Genomic DNA, 13,783 nt, shown 5'->3' on the forward strand with positions numbered 1-13,783 from the left:
CCTTACTCCTCTAATCTGTGGGAAATGTGGTAAAATACCACATAATCTGGTGGAAGAACAATGCAAATGAGAAAAAAGCAAAATCAGATTATCTGAAGAGTCAGTCTGTAATATATGATGAACTATGTAAGCTGATTTAAACTTAATTCGCCTCTCAACTGATAACCAATGAAGATTATAATATGCTAATGCAACACTTTCATATCTTTTTAGACCAAAAACTAATTTAATCACCCTATTCTGGAGTAACTGCAATTTTTTGATCAGTTTTGATGTTAAGTTCAAATATACCCCCTCTTTTACTAAACTGCGATAACTGTTATTAGCGCAGGGAGCCACGCTGAATGCTCCGCACTGCTCCCGACGCTCATAGGAACTCTATGAGCATTGGGAGAAGTGCAGAGCATTCAGCTCATCTCCCTGCACTAATAACCGCTATTGCGGTTTAGTAAAAGAGAGGGATAAAGAATTACAGTAATCAGGTTGTGGTAATACTAACATTTGAACCAACCTCTTAATTACATCCTATCGCCATCTCATGCTGGAGTTTTCCTTCATTTGAAAAAGACTCACCTCTTCTACATTTATGCCACCGAGACTGGATCTTCTTTGGGAGTCTGCTGGATAATTGTGACCTGGATTTAGAGAATGACACGGGGACAAATTTGTCCCCATTCCCGCAGAAACTCCATTTCCTGCAAATTTTGTCGCTCTCCCTGTCCCGTTCCTGTAAGCTCTGCCTTAACCACACAAGCCTTGAACACTTATGATTTTAAAGCGTTTGAGGCTTGTGCAGATGAGGGCAGAGCTTGCAGGAATGGGGCAGGGACAGGACAAGAACTCGTGGGGAGGGGACGGGACGGGAAAATGAGTTCCCGCAGAGACAGGGAAAAATTTGTCCCCGTGTCATTCTCTACCTGGATTGACCACAGTCAGAGACAAGATGTTGTCCTGCTCACGAGAGATTACCTGACGCAAGGGAGGGTGAAGTGACTTATCCACAACCATAGCGAGTGTCAGTGGGAGAATGAGAATTTGAATGCCAGTCTCTGTAGTTCTCAGCCTGCTGTTCTAACTACTAGGCTACCCCTCTGCACAATAAGAAAGTTCTCTCATTTAGGATTAAGAACTGCACACAAATTCCACAGCATTGCTTGAATATATTATGGACATTTGGGTATGAGTTCAAAACCAGAGGCATTTAAGAAAAAGAAATAAGTTTCCTATAATACACAAGTCAGAATTTGTCATCCAATGGCATATAAACCTTTCAAATATTCAGAGGAAAGGGTTAAAAATATAGAGAACAGCAGCCTCATGCCCTTGAAATTTAATGGTGTTTTAAAAGATAACATGTTTTAAAAGCAAATGTAAAGTTGAAACATATTAAAATCTTCCATACATTATCATATGATTAATTCTAACTTTTTACTTTTTTTTTTTTTTTTTTCAAGCATCTCTTGACCATAAAGCAAGGAACTCATCTTTTGCATTAACAGAACATCCTTGGAGATGCTTTTAGAGGTTATCCAGAATCAGATTGTTTTGTCAGAGTGAGCCTGGGTGGGCAGGAGCTCACCCACTTTGGGCTCAGCCCCACCCAGCAATGTCACACCCTTACTGTGGCTGGTGAGGATCCCCAAACTACCAGCTGAAAACTCCCAGCACTTCTCTCTGTCTCCCCTCCCCTTTCCTTCCTCCTCTCTGATAATTTGGTTTTTCCCAGCCTCTCAACTCCCCCTCCCCCCACACCCTTCAGCGTATCTTTAAAATTTTCATATCTGGAGATAACTAGCAGTGAGCAGCAATTGAGACATTCTGCTCACACCAGCCCCAGAACCTTCATTCCGATGAGGTCCCAATTCAGAAACAGGAAGTTGCTCAGGGGATAGATGCAAACCGGGTATGTGAATTGCTGCACTCTGCTGGCAACCTCTGAAAGTGAAATTTTAAAAAGGTACACAAGGGGAGGTGTTGATAGACAAGAAGAAATGCCAGATCACCAGTGAGGGAGGGGGAGGTACTGGATCATGAGCAGGGTGAGGAGTGGAACAGAGGACAGGGAAGAGGAAAGGGAAAAGGGAGAAATACAGGTTTGCAGATGGGGTGAGGAGTGGAAGCTAAAGCGAGAGATGCTGGACCACTAGCAGGAGAAGGGGGTGGTAGGTGGGGGGTATAGAGAAAATTTTGTGCCCACCCACTTTAGATAGGCTACCACTAATAGAACTTCTCCTCAAGTCTCCCAAATTCAGTAGCAAGCTATGAGTATTGACGTAACTGCACTTTCTCACTGTCTGATAACAAACATCAGAATGATGCAAGCTGCAGTGGGAAGAAGGATGAAATTGAAAGTTTGCCACCCTCTCCTCATCCTCTTAAGACAATATTCATGTTTTGCTTTCCTCCTGGTTCATTTATACTCTCTTCATGCTTCTTGGCAAAGGTCAGGCTCCACCACAGCTGTACCGTTCTCCTGAAAAAAAAAAAAAATTTTTCATTCTTCACTTTATCTAGCACTGACCCAGCTGAATAAATGAATTCATGGACCTGGGCAAATGGCAGGGAAGGCGCAGCATCCTAGGTAATTGCTTTGTGCCTCACTCATATTCTGTCTTTCTGAATATGGTCACAGGTCGGTGATGCAGCAGGCATCTTGGGAGGCTAACTGAATGTCTTGTGAGTGTGCACCAAGTGAAGGGAATTCATGTAATAAATGGCATGCTTTCCCTGAGTAGAAGGATGGAGAATATGAAGAAAAAGAGTAGTGGTGGTGTCAAAAAAGGGACTTCAGGAGAACTCTGCCAAACATCACAGCCAGGCTTCTTATATAAGTAGACAATGGAAGGAGGGAAAGGGAAGGGGTCAGGATTTTCTTTTAAAGGGAGGAATACATACTTTGGAATTGAAAACAATGCAATTATTTTGTGAGTGTAGAAGCAGCATTTCCACAACCTTCGGTGCTCTACCAGTATAAACTAGTTCTGACCTTTTCCTCACCCCAGCAGTTTCCAGAACAGAGAAGTGTCCTTCCTGATTGACAGGGTAAGAGGATCCATCCCTTGGAGGGAAAACAGAGCCAAATATAAATACCCAGCTGGGGAAGAGGAGGAGGAATTGTCTTTGCCTTCTGATCCCTGGCCAGAACTCCTAAATACATGGGGACCAGGGTTTGGCAGAGTCCCTGGCCAAACCCCAACACCTAGGCAAAGGGACTAAAACAATTGTTAGCCTCCAAGCTGCTGTGTCCTCTGATCCACTAAGGAGAAGTCTTTGGCACAGTGAGAAGTAGAAACCTACCTTAGAGGCTGCACAGCTGCAGGATGGTTCATGGGAGTTGCAAATAAGGTGTGATGTTTAAGGGGGGTGGAAGGCTTTGTGATATGAACATGTGAATCAGAAAAAAATGTACATATTGGCTTAATACCTGGTCTCTGCTTGGAGAAATTATACATGAAATAAGGCAGGTGTAGACCACTGGGTTGGTATGAGGATGGCCAAAGGAAGGTGAATAGGTCACCACTACAGCAATAGCACAGAGAAAACATCTAGCTCTGTCCATGGGCCTGCCAGGGTCGGGTACTGACTGATCACTATCCTAAAATGGTAGGTTTTCAATCATGTCTTTGCACTGACTAGAAAGCACCAGCTAACTCCTGCAGGATGGCTCAGCTGCATACTGTCACTAGAGATAAAAGAAGCAACTGAACCGACCATAGGGGTGTCAGGTCAAAAGCGCGCCGGGACAAAGGCGCGCCCAGACAATTGAGCGCAGCGCGCACCTTCGCGCCGCTCTAAATTACTGTTTTTAGTGCTCCGATGGGGGGGCATGGGAGGGAACCCCCCTTTACTTAATAGAGATCGCGCCGCGTTGTGGGGGCGTTGTGGGGGGTGGGGGGGTTGTAACCCCCCACATTTTACTGAAAACTTCACTTTTTCCCTGTTTTTAGGGAAAAAGTTCAGTTTACAGTAAAATGTGGAGGATTACAACCCCCCAAACCCCCCATAACGCCGGCGCGATGTCTATTAAGTAAACTGGGGGGGTTCCCCAACAAAACCCCCCATCGGAGCCCCTAAAAACTGTAATTTAGAGCGGCGCGGCAGCACGCGCTGCGCTCAATTGTCGGCACGCGCTTTTGTCTTTCGCGCCGTTGTCTATGAACAGACCATAGGACATTGTGAGTGAATTAAAGATAGAAAATCTCAGAGATAAAGAATGGTCCTGTGGCACCAAAACCCCACCTGATCTGGTAACTGACCATCAATATACCCTACTTCTTTTGTTTCCATGTCATAATGTGAGAATGCTTCAAGGCCAAAGACCATAATAATAATAACTTTATTTTTCTATACCGCCAACACCCAAAAAGTTCCAGGCGGTTCACAAAATAAAGACGACTGGACATTTAACCTCTTTATATGTACATAATATTCTGTTCACAAACATCATTAAATGCCATCCCTCAAGAGAAGTAAAAATAATGTATGCAATCCAAATGTAGGGTTACCAGCACCGTTTCTCTACCAGCTTAGCCTGTATTACCATTAATCTAAGAAAGGCAGGAACTGCATGTCCCTAGATCAGTGGTTTCCAAACCTGGTCCTGGAAGCACCCCAGCCAGTCAGGTTTAAGGATATCCATAATAAATAAATATGCATGAGAGAGATTTACATGCTACGCATACTTTATAATGTAATGTGAGACTAATGCATGAAACCCCTCCCTTTAATGTTTTTCCCCTATTCATTCCTCTTTTTAATGAAATTGTAGTTCTACCCTTTTTACCTGAATTTCTAGTTAGTCATGGTTTATGTCTGTCTATTATATGTTCCTATACGTCTATTTTTATAAATGTAAATCGCTTTGAAATTTTTTATAAGCCATTTATCAAATCTATATATATAAAATCGGAGGTATGTATGTATGTATGTGTGTGTATGTGCCGCGATCACGCAAAAACGGCTTGACCGATTTGAACGAAACTTGGTATGCAGATCCCTCACTACCTGGGGTGATATGTTCTGGGAGTCTCGCGGCCCACCTGCACACGTGGGCGGAGCTACAAACAGAAAATCAGATTTCACCCATTCATGTCAATGGAAAAAATGTCAAAAGCTGCCATTCTCACAGTACATCAAAAACGGCTTGACCGATTTGAACAAAACTTGGTATGCAGATCCCTCACTACCTGGGGTGCTATGTTCTGGGGGTCTCTTCACCCAAGAATTTATATGTTCTTGCTCCTGGAGGTGAAACTAAAAATGTTGTTTCTAATCAAGTTTTGTGTTAGTTGTATTTTATTTATTTTGTCAAATATTTCACATTATAATTTGAATATTGTACTTTTTATAAAGCTGTAAAAAAATAATTTCATTCACCATTATAAAGTATCTTTATTTGAATCCATTTACAGTGTTATTGCTATAATTAAATACCCCTGCAACGCCGGGCCATCAGCTAGTTTTAAATAAAGCTTGGAAATTTGAAAAGTTTGGAAACTTATCTGCATAGTTTCTTGTTTACATATGAATGGGATGGCCATTTGCAGTTTAAAGACTTTAGCCCGGATTCTCTAAACGGCACAGGGTTTGGGGTTTGTTTGTTTTTTTGTACCAATAGGCACCCAAATTCAGGGGAAAAAAAAGAGGTCATTGAAATGGCATTTTTAACTGATTTACAAGACGCCTATTGGTGCCTAAAAAATTGCACCGGAATCACACCTCCATAAGCGCTTTAGGTCATCTAATGCCACTGTGGGTGTGGCTAACACCAGAAGTGGCGTTAGGTGGCCTAAAGCACCTACGAAGGCATGATTTGCATCATAGTTAGGCGCCAGGAAAACCCTGGCTTATATTTCCAGTGCCTACTTTTGCCAGAGGCGCGATTCTGTACCTGGCGCCACTGTTTGATCGACATGCGATCAGTGGCCACTTTTAAGGTGCCACAAACAATGGCGCTAGTTACAGAATCTGGGCCATTTTGTCTATTTAGTCGGTACAATAGTATGGTAATTATGTGTGAGGATTAGGGGGTTTTTGAGTCTGTTGGAACTGGGCTAAAACAAACTGTAATAAATTTTAATGAGTATGAATAGGGAATGTGATATGTAATTGTAGTGCAGAAACTGCAATATGAAAAATTAAAATAATATAATTGTTGTTAAATTTGATAATGAGATTTGTAGTAATGAGATTTGTAGTAAATTTAACAACTTTTGAATTGTTGAATTATTATTATATGTTTAGAGTACAGTAAAATTATGTGACAGTTGTTGAGAACAATTTATCTTCATTAAACTGGGGTAGGAATACAATTTGAAGCTGTTTAGGTTTCTCACCATATTGTATTAAATGACTATTCATTGGGGACATCCTGAAAACTGAATGGCAGGGGTACCTCCAGGCAGTGGCATAGTTAGGGTAGGAGGTGCCCAAGGAGGTGAGCACCCCCCATGCCCTCCTTTCCACACCCCCACTCCTTCCGCACCCCATAGCTCCTTCCTGCCCCCCATTCCACATCCCCGTACCTCTTAATCTTCACTGGTGCGAGTGGCTTCTGCAAGCATGCTCCTCGTGCCAGTGTTGGATTCCCTCTGATGTCACTTCCTGGCCCCTGTGACCCGGAATTGATTCAGAGGGGACCAGGCTGGTGCAAGCAACAGGCAGAAAAAATACAGAGGTATGGGAGGAGGGATGGTGCAAGGGTTGCATGGTGTGTCAGAGCAGGGTGGAGAAGTGCCAGCGCCCCCCACCGACTTGGTGACTGGGGTGGTCCACACCCCTTGCATCCTTCTTACTATGCCACTGCCTCCAGGACCAGGTTTGGGAAGCACTGCCCTAGATGCAACAGAGCAAAACCAGGAATGTCTTATTCTGTTCCAATGAAATGGAGTCAGCTGGTACCTGTACCCACCCCCTCCTATCAATGCCACACAGTAGCAATTACTATTAGCTGCCCAGTACCCACAAATTTTGTCACCATAATCAGATGGGATTCTGTACAGATTGCCCTAGCAAGCAGTCCCCCCTCCACCTTCACTGCATCAGGTATTGAATTAAATCAGACATGGGGCAAGCCACTACTTGCCCTAGATCGATGGCATGGAATGCTGCTATTGGGTTTTTGCCAGGTACTTCTGGCCTTTATGACAGGATTCTGGGCTAGATGGACCACTGGTCTCATCCAGTAAGGCTATTCCTATATTCTTATGTCTTCAGAGGGCCCAAACTGCAGTGTGATTTCCCTGTGGGCAAATCATATCCAAACAAAAATTGGAGAAACCCAAAAATTTGTAGAACATTCTAGGGCAGAAGGATTTCTCTGTAATTAATTACTTGTCAAGAAAAGAGCAATTTGTTTTCTTAATGTTCTCCCATGCAAAAGAAAAAAAATAAAAGCTTGAGCATTTTTTTTTTTCACAAGGCAGTTGCCCGTCTTCTCTGTGGAACGGTACCCAGGTGGATTTTCATTCTGCAGCTCATTCCCATCACTGGGAAGGGGAGCGTGTATAAATCTAGCTGTGCAGTTATCAATCTCAAGTTCTCCCAGCCCCTGAGGTGAGGCATGAGGCAGAGATATGGGTAGCATAAATCTACCACAGCACTACCGAGAGCGAAGAATGGGCTACGAGACGTGACCCTTGAGTTTCAGCCTGTAATAAGAATGTGCCTGTCAGAGAGAGTGCATAGATTTATCCCGCAATGCTACAATAAGCTCAGAATGGGTTTCAATACCCATGCCCATCTCTTGCCCCAACCCAAACTAAACAGGGTTGAACCGAGGGTTGCACACAAAAATTGACACCAGTTCCTGCCTTGATTTGTACTATTGATTCCCTTTTAAAAAAATTATATAGAAATAAGACAAAAATAAATAAAGGTAATTCCCTTTTCAATGGACTAACTTACCCCCTCTTTTACAAAGTTGCGCTACTGGCTGTCGCACAGCAAAGGCCCCAACGCCCTTTAAATCCCTATGGGCTTCGGAGCAGGTACCACAGGGGCAGTCGCTAGCACAGCTTTGTGAAAGGGGGAGGGGATTTAGTGCAATAAAAAATGTATTACCTTTATTCCTTTTGTTTTGTTTTAGTTCATTTCTAATAACTTCTCTATATTATCGTACACAGTGGACTAACATGGCATCTGTAGAGGTGAAGGAAGCGATCAGAAACAAGAAAACTTCGTTTAAGGAATGGAAAAGGTCAAAAACAGATGAAAACTGGAATAAGCACAAACAACATCAACGCAGGTGCCATAAGGCGGTAAAAGGGGCCAAAAGAGACTACAAGGAAAAAATAGCCAAGGAGGCAAAGAACTTCAAGCCGTTCTTTCGATATATTAAGGGGAAACGGCCCGCGAGGGAAGCGATGGGGCCGTTGGCTGACCATAGAATAAAGGGAGTGCTAAGGGAGGACAAGGAAATTGCCGACAAACTAAACACATTTTTTGCGTCTGTATTTACCGAAGAGGATATACACAGTAGAGCTTGACATGGAGACCGTTTACCGTGGTAAACCATGGGTCATCGCATTAAATCCGCAGGAATGGAGACATTTGCAACTGGTTTTCCAAAGGAATGGAAACAAGGCCTTTCACCGTCCCGCGGGGATGGGGACAAGACCTTTTACTGCCCCGTAGGAGTGGTGAAAAATCTTACTCCTCTGGTAAAAAAAATTGCGCTCGTGTCAGACTCAGCATCTTCTCCCCAGCTCCTCTTGCACCTATGTTACCTTCAGGAGCCAACCATGCCACGATGAAGACAGAAGGAACCTAAAACAAAAGCCTGAGACCATTGTGGTTTGAAGAATAAAATTACCAGACAACAAAAAAAACAAAAACAAACTTATTTTATATTTTGTGATTAGAATATTTCAGATTTGAAATATGTATCCTGCTAGAGCTGGTTTTAGACATAACTGGGGACCGCAAAGTGTAGGCTGTGATTCTTTAGCTTCCAGCTGGTTTAGGGCTCTCTCTCTCTGACCAGGGGGCAGTTGCCATAGTTGTACTCCCCTAACACTATTCCTGCCATGTGTGACTAAAGTATTCTGTTACCTTGATTTTTCTATGTAGCATTCTGTAGTAATTTGGTTTGTTCAGTTTTCACAATAGTGAAGGGAATATTTGTGAAAGTGAGGGGAGAAGGGTTTTGTTGAACCTTGCTCTGTTTTATTTGTGTTTATAAAATGACAATTGTCAGAGGAGAAGCTTCCGCCCACACATATGTGACTACAGGGCGGCACAGGTAGGCTTCGCCGGCATCAGTTTCTTTTCTAAAGCGCCGCGAAGGTAAGGGAGAGGGAGGGAGATAAATTTGGCCGGAGGGAAGGGGCCACGTGCAATCGGTGACCATGCACCTTTCCTTCCTTAAGTTTCTTTACACCACAAGAGTAAGGAGGAGGGAGGGAGATTCTCGGGCTGCTGAAGGGCAGTGAGGTGGCAAGAGGGAAGGGTGGATGCTGCGGGAACGGGGCGGTGAAGGGAACGGCGGAGACGGGGATGAGATGGTGAAGGGGACGGCAGGGACAGGGAAGGGGATGGTGGGTTTGGGGACGGGCAGTGAAGGGGACGGCGGGGATGGTGCGGTGAAGGGGACGGTGGTCCGGTGACAGGGCAGTGATGGGGACAGATTTTTTCCCCGTGTCATTCTCTAATACACAGTTTAAAAAATATATTTAATTTAAAAAAACATATAAACTGTCGATCCTATGACGATCGGGTTCTGTGATTGGATTCACATGAACCAACGGGATTCTTTAGCCCTCTGAGGATCATGAAAAGTTTTTAAAAAATAAGTATTTGGTCTTTTGTGGACTATTAATGATATAATGACTAGGTGTTGTGTATATTCTCTAATACACAGCATACCAGAACCAATCAGGCTATATGCTGGAAATGAAGACAGGAAACTGACAGGGTTGACGGTCAGTCTAGAAGAGGTATGCAAGCAGATTGATAGGCATAAGAGCGATAAATCCCCAGGACCGGATGGCATCCATCCGAGGGTCATCAAGGAACTGAAAGGGACTATAGCTGAACTGCTTCAGCTAATAGCCAATCTGTCGATCAAATCGGGAAAGATTTCGGAAGACTGGAAGGTGGCGAATGTTACGCCGATCTTCAAAAAAGGTTCGAGGGGAGATCCGGAAAACTACAGACCAGTGAGTCTGACCTTGGTACCGGGAAAAATGGTAGAGGCACTGATAAAGGACCGCATCATTGATCACCTTGACGGACACGATCTGATGAGGACCAGCCAGCACGGTTTCAGTAAAGGCAGATCTTGCTTGACGAACTTGTTGCACTTCTTCAAGGGAGTAAACATGTGGATAGACAAGGGCGACCCGGTCGACAATGTATATCTGGATTTTCAGAAGGCATTCAACAAAGTTCCACATGAACGACTACTCTGGAAAATTGCATGCCATGGAATCCAGGGTGAAATACTCACGTGGATTAAAAACTGGCTGGAGCATAGGAAACAGAGAGCGGGGATAAATGGACAATTCTCAGATTGGAAGAGCGTCACCAGCAGGATGCCACAGGGCTTGGTGCTTGGACCTGTGCTCTTCAACATCTTTATAAACGATCTGGATATTGGTACAATGAGTGAGGAGATTAAATTTGCGGACGATACGAAGTTATACAGAGTAGTGAAGACATAGGGGGATTGCGAAGATCTGCAACGTGACATAATCAAGCTCGAGAAATGGGCATCGACATGGCAGATGAGGCTCAATGTGGATAAGTGCAAAGTGATCCATGCCGGGAACAAAAATCTCATGCACGAATACAGAATGTCCGGGGCAGTACTTGGAGAGACCTCCCAGGAAAGGGACTTGGGAGTTCTGATCGACAAATCCATGAAGCCATCTGCACAATGTGCTGTGGCGGCGAAAAGGGCGAACAGATTGCTAGGAATGATCAAGAAGGGGATCAGTGGCAAGTGTTGCATGCTGCCATGCAGAGAAATGTGCCTTTTGCACCTGGAAAGGGCTGGGGGTGCAATCGAAGGAATGTTCACAGCCTTAAGCAAGGGCTTCCTAAACTCTACCTTGGACACTCCAGACAGATCTGCAACAAATATGCCTATGCTAGAAACCCAGTATGTGCTAATTCAGGGGTCTAGTGGTACAAGCAAATGGACCCCATGCATTTTCGTGGTGAAAATCTTGAAATCCCAACTGAGTTCTGGCTCTTGAGAATTCTAGTTGCCCACTCAGAAAGGCTAGTAGATGCATGGAACAGTTTCCCGGAAGAGGTGATGGAGACAGAGACTGTGTCTGAATTCAAAAAGGCCTGGGATAGGCACGTGGGATCTCTCGGAGAGAGAAAGAGATAATGGTTACTGTGGATGGGTAGACTAGACAGACTATTTGGCCTTTATCTGCCAACATGTTTCTATGTTTCTGTGATCATTTATTTCACGCATATTTACTGTGGATATTCTGAAAAACTGACTGGTTGGTTTGAAAAGCCCTACCTTAGGAAAAGGGATCTTAGTCACTCATCAAAAATTACACTTGTCTCTCACTCTCATACCCACTCCATCTTATTTAGTTAGTTAACCCCCTCCTTTACAAAGCCGTGCTAGCGTTTTTAGCACCACTCATAGAATTCCTATGAGTATCCAAGCTGTTACCGCCGTGGCTGGCGCTTAAAACACTAGCATGGCTTTATAAAGGAGGAGGTTAGTTTTTAATTTATTCAATTCATTTTCTACCCTATCCGCCCCAAAGTGCTCAGAATGGGTTACAGGTTAACATACATAATACACTTCTCCCTCCGTTCCAAGAATTCCTAACAAACAGATCCTACCGAGTAGCCAGCAATGGAAATTACTCCAACTCATGGAAAAACCCATCGGGGATACCCCAAGGCTCACCACTATCTCCCACACTGTTCAACCTCTACATCGCATCCTTAGGTCACCTACTACAAAAATTAGACTTAAAGCATTACATATATACAAACGATATATCAATCCTAATCCCCTTAAATGATATCTCAACTGAAATTATAGATAACCTTACTCAACACAATTATTAGGATTTTTATATACCATCTATCAAGGTTATCTAAGCGTTTTTTTACAATCAGGTACTCAAGCATTTTCCCTCTCTGTCCCGGTGGGCTCACAATCTATCTAACGTACCTGGGGCTATGGAGGATTAAGTGACTTGCCCAGGGTCACAAGGAGCAGCGCGGGGGCTGTAGATCCAACCACTGCGCCACACACTTCAACTTCAAACTGAAACTAAACACAGAAAAGACAAAAAACTTTTTGGCAAGCCCCAATGACAAAATAACCAGAACATCACTAAAAATAAACGACCACGAATACCCAATCTCCAAAACCATATAAATACTGGGTATCACACTAGACACACACTTAACCATGGCTGACCACACAAACTTACTGGTGAAGAAATGTTTTTACACACTGTGGAAACTAAGGACTATTAAAAAATTCTTCGACACAACATCCTTTAGATTACTGGTGCAGTCGCTAATCCTATCTATCCTGGATTACTGCAGCATCGTCTACCTGGGTATCCCAATAAAAACAGTACAAAAATTAAGAATAGTGCAAAACACTGCAGTTCGCTTAATCTTCGGACTGAGGAAAAAAGACCATATTAGCCCCTACTACAAAAAATTACACTGATTGCCAGTGGAGGCGCAAATACTGCTCAAGTTTGCATGTATCTGTTTCAAACAGGTCTGGGGACTAGTACCGTCCTACCTGTTACCACACTTCACGCTACACAACCTCACACGAACAACCAGAAACAGAAACATCTTTACATACCCTAAGATCACAGGCTGCAAATACAAATCCTTTCTGGACAGAACCTTCATGTTCCAAGCAAGCAGACAGCAATCCTGGCTGGGAAATAGAGCCAGGCAGACCTACGGCGCATTCCGAAAATCAATTAAAACCGTTCTATTAGACAAATTAATCGCCTAAACAGATGACCTTTTCTCACTATGATATTTCCCCTTGGCAAACCTGATGTAATTCCTCATGCAACTCCTATTTCTTATGTAACTCCTCTCTCTTCACTGATTGTCCAGCCTTCTTCCAATGTAAACTGCCTAGAAGTCATTTTGACTATGGCGGTATAGAAAAATTAAGTTATTATTATTATTCGCTGTGATAGGGAATTAACAGACCTGTGAATAACTTTTTCATTTGTTATTCGCTGTTTTCTATTAAAAATCATCGAGAATATGGTGAAACCGCAAATAACATGGTGGGAGACCTGGCCTGTTCCTGAAGGAGAGGGAAAGCACGGCAAAGAAAGTGACAGGAATCAGCGATTTTCTCTGTAAACACTTGGAATCAGCGATTTCTCTATGCATGCTGACGTAATTGGGGGGGGGGGGGGGGAGGAGCCAGCAAGCTAAAAAACGCGAATAATCAAAACTGCACTTGCTGAAACCGCGACTACGGAGGGAGAAGTGTATACAGTTAACAGGTTACAATTTGCCATAGTTATAATGCAAGAGGTATTTTTTTTCCTTCCCCCCTCCCCTACCTTCACCATCTCTCTTTCTTTCTCTCTCATACCTGCCCCACTAGCCTCCACCTAGTCAATCAATTGCTCATACCCAATCCATCCAGATTTAACCCTGTTTGTCTTTCATACCACCACCTCCCCCTCATACCCCTCCCCCCTCCCCCGCAGCCTTTATCCAGTTTTTCTCTTTCTCTCTCATGCCGGCCCACCAGCCTTCACCCAGTCTTTCTCTCTCTCATAACACACACACATACACCCCGATG

At 43.7% G+C, this 13,783-nt stretch overlaps 1 long non-coding RNA gene across 4 annotated transcripts in view; it reads right to left on the reverse strand.

Moving 5' to 3' along the window:
- Positions 1-1,347: 1,347 nt before the first annotated feature.
- The window catches only part of LOC117364545, a 63,367-nt gene continuing 50,931 nt past the window's right edge, over positions 1,348-13,783 (reverse strand). For all 4 annotated transcript variants that reach the window (XR_004540275.1, XR_004540274.1, XR_004540273.1 and 1 more), the window contains exon 4: positions 1,348-2,473. This is a non-coding gene — a long non-coding RNA (uncharacterized LOC117364545). The remainder of the gene's footprint in view (positions 2,474-13,783) is intronic.

The sequence above is a fragment of the Geotrypetes seraphini genome, chromosome 8, assembly GCF_902459505.1.
Source record: "Geotrypetes seraphini chromosome 8, aGeoSer1.1, whole genome shotgun sequence".
NCBI lineage: Eukaryota > Metazoa > Chordata > Amphibia > Gymnophiona > Dermophiidae > Geotrypetes > Geotrypetes seraphini.